The sequence below is a fragment of the Chiloscyllium plagiosum genome, chromosome 7 (genome assembly GCF_004010195.1).
Source record: "Chiloscyllium plagiosum isolate BGI_BamShark_2017 chromosome 7, ASM401019v2, whole genome shotgun sequence".
NCBI lineage: Eukaryota > Metazoa > Chordata > Chondrichthyes > Orectolobiformes > Hemiscylliidae > Chiloscyllium > Chiloscyllium plagiosum.
In genome coordinates this window covers 61,428,317-61,434,925 of record NC_057716.1, presented here as the reverse complement: position 1 = coordinate 61,434,925, position 6,609 = coordinate 61,428,317, and positions in this window count along the sequence as shown.

Sequence of the window (6,609 nt, the reverse complement as noted above, 5' to 3'; positions counted from 1 at the left end):
ACCAGGAAAGCAACACACCATTCTGATTTTCACTGCTGGCCACAGAAACATCTGTTTGTACCTCGGACGTTATCACATTGTGTTGAGTCCCCTAACACAATTGGTCTCTTGGAACACGGCATACCCCTCATTGCATTAGAGCTAGTCTCAACATCAGAAACTTGGCTGTTCTGGCTACATTCCCCTGAGAATCTATCACCCCCTATATTTTCCAAAACAGCATACTTGTTTGAAATAGGTATAGCCACAGAAGGCTCCTGAATTAGCTGCCTCTCTTACCTTTCCAGGAGTTACCCCATCAATGTGACTGTATCTGAGACTTTCCTCCCTTCCTATAACTGCCATCCATCACATACTATTGAGTTGCAAATTCCTCATTGCTTCTAACTGTCTCTCCAACTGAACCATTCGATGTGATAAGATTCGCAACCAACAGCATTTATTGCAGATATAATCCGTAGTAACCCTTAAGCTCTCTTTAAACTCCCACATCTGACAAGAAGCACATATCACTCTCCTAAAGGCCATTTTTGCTCCTTCACGGTCTACAGACCCAGAAAAATAACACCGTCTTATTCCTCTACAACCCCAGGTTAAATTAATAGATATGAATTAAATTTTAAGTTTAATCAAGAGACATATCTCAAAAAACATATAATCAAGAAATAACCCACTCTACTCACTACTGCAGACTTTCTGTAGGTCACACTTAAAAACAATTCACTTATCTGCTTCTGTGCTGTGAACTTCACCCAAACAGTTCCTCCAGGATCGGTTGTGAATTTCACTGTTTAAGTTTCCCAGACGCATTCCGATGTCCAGCGATACATGAATTCAAACAGCAAAAGCAGTAACTGTGCAGGTTCTTTCTCTCTCTCTCTCCTGCACTGACCTCACCATGTGCTTCCTTTGTCTGGTCTACTCCCTTTTAAAACTTCTGTTGTTTTGACTTCTTTTTCCAAAGTTCCAAAATAATGCAACAGCATATAAAACAGTAATTGCTGCTCCTGGAATTCGAGGAAATCACCTCCAGCACCTAAAATACCTCAATAAAGGACCAGCTGTTACAGTCAGAAATTTTTCCCATCCTCCATCTTGGATTACCCAGAATCCTCTCTTCTTGGATTACCCAGAGTCAAAATGCACCCCCCACTGATACTTTAACCACTTACTTGACTTCATTACCTAAAATTAACTCCAGAACTGCCCCTATCTTATAAGGCCTTGTACATATTGTCTACAGTCCTGGATGCATTTTAAGAATTCCACTCCCTCTAAATCTTTCACACTGTGACTACCCCAGATAATGTTGGGAAAGTTGAAATCCCCTACTGTCACTACCCAATTACTTATACAATTCTCTGAAACTTACTTGCATATCTGCTCTTCTTTTTGTCTCATTTGCAGGAGCCTATAGTACACTCCCATGAATGTGATTACAACTTTTTGGTTTTTAATTCTCCCTATATGGCATCATTTGAGGATGTCATCCTTCCATGCTGCTGTAATTGACTCCATGATTAATATTGCGACAACCCCTCCTCTTTTACCTCCCTCCCTGCCTTACTTGAAGACCCTATACTCTGCAATACTAAGCTGCCATTCCTGCACCACTCTAAACCTCTCTTAGAGACAACAGTTACATCATGCCCTTATGTTTTAATTTGTCCCCTCATCTCATCTGCCGTGTTTGTCAAACGCCTTGCATTAAAATAAATTCCATCCAACCTTGCCAACTTCCTTGTGCTGTAATGGGCATGAAATTTCTATGCCTTCTTGACTCACTTTCAGCATATTCTAATTTTGGCTGTTCATTTTCCTCTGCTCAATCTTCTCTGAGGATCCCACTGCTCCTTCCCTCCCAAACCCACCTGCCAATATGAAATAAACACAGAAAATGTTGGAAATACTCAGCAGCTTATGGCAGCATTTGTGGAGAGAAACAGAGTTAACATTTCAGGTCTGTGACTGAAGGAAATTGGGAAGATTCCAATGCTGTAAATCACAAGTACATTTACTTCTGTAAACAATAACATGGAAGGAATAGGTTTTTATCCAAGAAAGAGTGCATAGCATGACTTGGCTCCTCTACTTTCATATATGAAGGGAGATCTACATATATGAATAATGCAAGGCCTCATATTATATTAGGCCTCAGGTCTCATTTTGATCTAAGTAGTGAAATGTTGACACCTAATGGACATCTTCAGGAAACTCAACAGAGAAGAAGTCTGTTCAGCAGCAGCCTTACAGTAAGTCGTTAAAACTGATTGAGAAGAGGAGGGTTGAGAGTGAGAACAGCAACTTGAAGGGAGGGAGTAATGTGAAGGGGGCTGAAGGGAAGAGGTTCAACCTTTCAACCGATCTGGGACAATGTTCGATCGGAATTGGAGCAAGCGGTGGCAACTGAAAACCACTTTTCTAGTATGGTGTCAGGAAGAACAATCCAGCTATTCCTGCCTTACCTACTCACTGGCAGCCTGCAGGAGTCCAGTCCAGTAAAAGCTGATTATTAGATTGCTTATAGCCAGCATGATTTCTGCAAGGCAATCTATGTTTCAGAGGAGACCAGAAAGAATTGTTGAAGATGCAAAGAGTCTAATGATGGACCCTGGATATCTGATTTTTTTTGCCTGTAGCTTTGTGCTGAACATTACTGTCCATTCTCACATTCTAATCACTTAATCTGAACTACCAGCATCAATTTCTTCCCCAGTAATCCATTCCCATCCTGCCTTATTGATTAGATTAGATTACTTACAGTGTGGAAACAGGCCCTTTGGCCCAACAAGTCCACACCGACCCGCCGAAGCGCAACACACCCAGACCCACTCCTCTCTTCACCTAACACTATGGGCAATTTAACATGGCCAATTCACCTAACCTGCACATTTTTGGACTGTGGCAGGAAACCAGACATGGGGAGAGTGTGCAAGCTCCACACAGTCAGTCGCCTGAGGTGGGAATTGAACCCGGGTCTCTGGCGCTGTGATGCTGTCTGATCCACTGTAATCTCCAGTGTATTTTGTTTTCAGTCCAGATTCAATTATCTGTAGTAAATTTGCTCCTGCGATCTTTGTAGACAGTGTATTTCCAACCCTCCATTGTGGCGACTTTAAGTGACTGTTTAATGCCTGAAAAATGTGTTTGTTAAGATTGAATTTCTAGGCCAGTTTCTAGTGTCATTCTAGTGTGAAGTGGTGTTTCTGCTGTCAGCACACAAAAAGAAAGATCCAAGTAATTATGACTGCTAAGCTCATGCATTCAAAACCAATATATAATTCTTGCCTGATTATAATTTGTTGAAGCATCACTTTAGCATTTGATGTCATAATTTGAATTTGTTCATGCATGACAACAATTGATGTGTAATCATGGAAATGTCCTTCATAAAATGAGATGCCAGATAAGATCTGATGTATTCTGTAACGTCAGTCATGGAAAACTACCATTTAAACTAATACTTCTTCATTTGTATAAAATCATCAGGTGGGTTAATGACTTTTTTTGTCATTTCTTCATCAAATCTTCCCTGCACTTGGATCAACGAATGTCCTCAATATATAAAAAAAGAGTGAACTGAGTTAATTGCTGCTGAAGTGCTGGAAAGCCTCACGTATCTGCAAGTTCACAAAAAATAGAGTTGTGAAAGGGACATATTGGCAATGAAAGTAAAGCAAAGGTTTTTATTTGTGTGGATTGGGTGTGAGGTGATTTCTAAAGTTCAGACATGATAGTAAGCAAGTGAGTAGTAGAGACACTGATTGAGCAAATAGTAAAATACTGGGGGGAGGGGAGCAGGCATGGAATTTCATAGGCAAGAAATAGAGTAAGGTGTGTGAAAAATAAAGGACGAGCATTGGTATTGGAGTTTTGGAATAGGGAAAAGATAATGCACAACAGACCGAAATTGTAGCTATGAATTCCACAATATTTTTAAAAGAGAACAATCTTCTGCTTTCACACTCGTCAATTTAAGTATTACCACAGAAATGCACTAGGTGATTTTTCCAAAGGGCTTACTGAGCCAGGAACATTTCAGAGCATTCAGAAGCACTTTTCAGAAATTTGAGTGAATTCTTTACTTTATTAATAGAGAAATAGAATACAAAAGCCAGGAAGTTATGTAAAATCATGGTTTTATTCTCAACAAACATCTTGTGTACACTTCTGGGCACCGCCCATTCAGGCAAGTCTGAGAGAAGGTATATGAGAAATTTATTGGAATTCTATCAAGAAAGAGGGATTCTATTAAATGGTGAGACCAGACAAACCTGGATTATTGTCCTTAGAGCAGCTATGGTTAAGAGGACATTTATTAGAGGTTTTCAAATTCGAGAATGATTTTGATTCTACGATGAATGCCTGTGCATCTATGTGTGAGAGAGAGAAAGCGAGATTTGTTAGAGTTAGCTGACCATTTCCAGTTCTATTTCTCCTTGTTAATGAAATCACCCCAATTTTAATTATATAGCCCCTTTACTGATAAAACATCCAGAGTTATTGCACAGGAGCATTATAAAACAGTTTGACCCCAGCCATATAAGGAGATAAAAGGGCAGATCACCAAAAGCTTCCTCTAAAGTTAAGTTTTAAAGAGGCTCTTAAAGTGGGGAGTGTAATATAGAGAATCACACAGGTGTAAAAGGAAGGTGCGACCATTAGTGGTAAAGCAATCAAAATCCAGTAGTCTCAAGAAGACAGAATTATAAGAACTCAGGTATCTTAGAGGGCTGTAGGACTGGAGGAGATTACAGAGATTGGAAATGGTGTTACCTTAGAAGGATTTACAAATGCTAGTCAGAATTTTAAAGTTGAGAAGTTGCTTTAATGGGAATCAATGTAAATCATAGAGCATAAAGTGATGGGTCATATTGTGAATTAGAATAGTCAGCAGCATTTTGGAAGGCCTCAAGTTTATGAAGAGCAGAGCATGGGAGACTGCCCAGAATACATTAGAACTGTCAGGTCCAGAAGTAACAAAAACATAGTTCCAGCAGCAGATGAGCTAAGGCAAGAGTGGGGAAAGCAAAAGAGAGTCAGGGAATTTTTTTTTAGGTGGAAATAAATGTGGGTGGTCAGAAGTTAATCTTTTGATCAGATGTGACGTCCAACTTGGTGAACAGTCTAGTTAAGCATCAAACAGATAGCAGACAAATGTTGTAGTTGGTGGCAAGAGAACAGAATTTTTAGTGGGAATCAGAAACAATTAGTTATAATTTTTTTTAGTACTTTGTTGGGTGAAATTTTCTCTGAACTGGTAGAAGACAACAGGTATGCAGTCTGACAGTACAGAAACATAGAGAGGTCAGCAATCAGCAGTGAGGTAAAACTGATTGTCATCAGTGTATATGTGAAAGCTATTTTGGATGATGTCACTCAGTGATAGTATGTAGATGAAGTAAAGGAGGGGCTAAGGATACATGCTCAAGGTAATGGAGACTAAGTGGCAAGAGAACCCATTGCAGAGAATTTTCTGGCTATGACTAGATAAAAACGGAGCCAGGTGAATGTTGACTTAGCCAGATGGGTGACAGTGAAGAGATTTTGGAAGAGCACAATTTGTTCAACCATGCCAAGGCCTGCTGATAGATTGAGTAGAGTACGGAAGGAATATTTACTTTTGTCAGAGTCCCATAGGCTATCATTTGCGACTTTGACAAGAAACTTTTCTATGGTAGCAGTGGTACAAAGGTAACCATAATAATAAGTCAGAGGCTAGGAATTCTGCAGTGGGTTAAGCCACCTCCTGATTCCTCAATGCCTTTTCATCAGTTACAAGACACATGTCAGGGGTGTAATGAATACTCTCTGTATGTCTGCAGGAGTGCAGCTCCAAGAACATTCAAGAAACTCAATTCCAAAACTGGACAAAGTGGCCAGTTGATTGCCATCCCATTACTACCGTCAACATTCCCTCCCCTCATCACTGACGCACAGTGGCAGCAGTGTGTGCCACCCACAAGATGCACTGCAGCAACTGACAGTCTCCTTCGACAAACCTATGATCTCTACCACCTAGAAAGACAAAGGCAGTAGATGCATGGGAAGACCATTACCTGCAAGTTCCCCTCCAAATCATACACCAGCCCGATTTGCCACTATATCACCATTCTTTCACTGTTGCTGGGTCAAAATTCCAGAACTCCTGTCCTTGCATGTCAGTAGATGTACCTGCACCACATGGACTACAATAAGTTCAAGAACGCAGCTCACTGCCACTTTCTCTAGGGAAAGTAGGGCTTCTCAATAAATGTTGCCTGAACCAGTGATGCCCACATCCCATGTATAGACTCAAAAAAAAAGAAATGGAAACCTGATTGGTAGGAATTCAAACATGAAGTTCTGTGAAAGTTGAGTATTGATTTGGAAGATGACAATAAGCTCAGGGACTTTGGAGTGGAATGGGTGATTGAGGTTGAGGTGATAGTTTGAAAAGGATGGCAGAAGGTGAGGAAGAGGTAATGATGGCAAATTCAAAGGAGAGTGGGTCAGAAACTGTAAAAAGAGAATTGTTAACAATATCAGGGAAGGAAACTGGATGATCAAAGATTTAGTTAGAAAAGGATTGAGGAGATGGGTCTCATGGATAAGATGAACTCTGAGAGG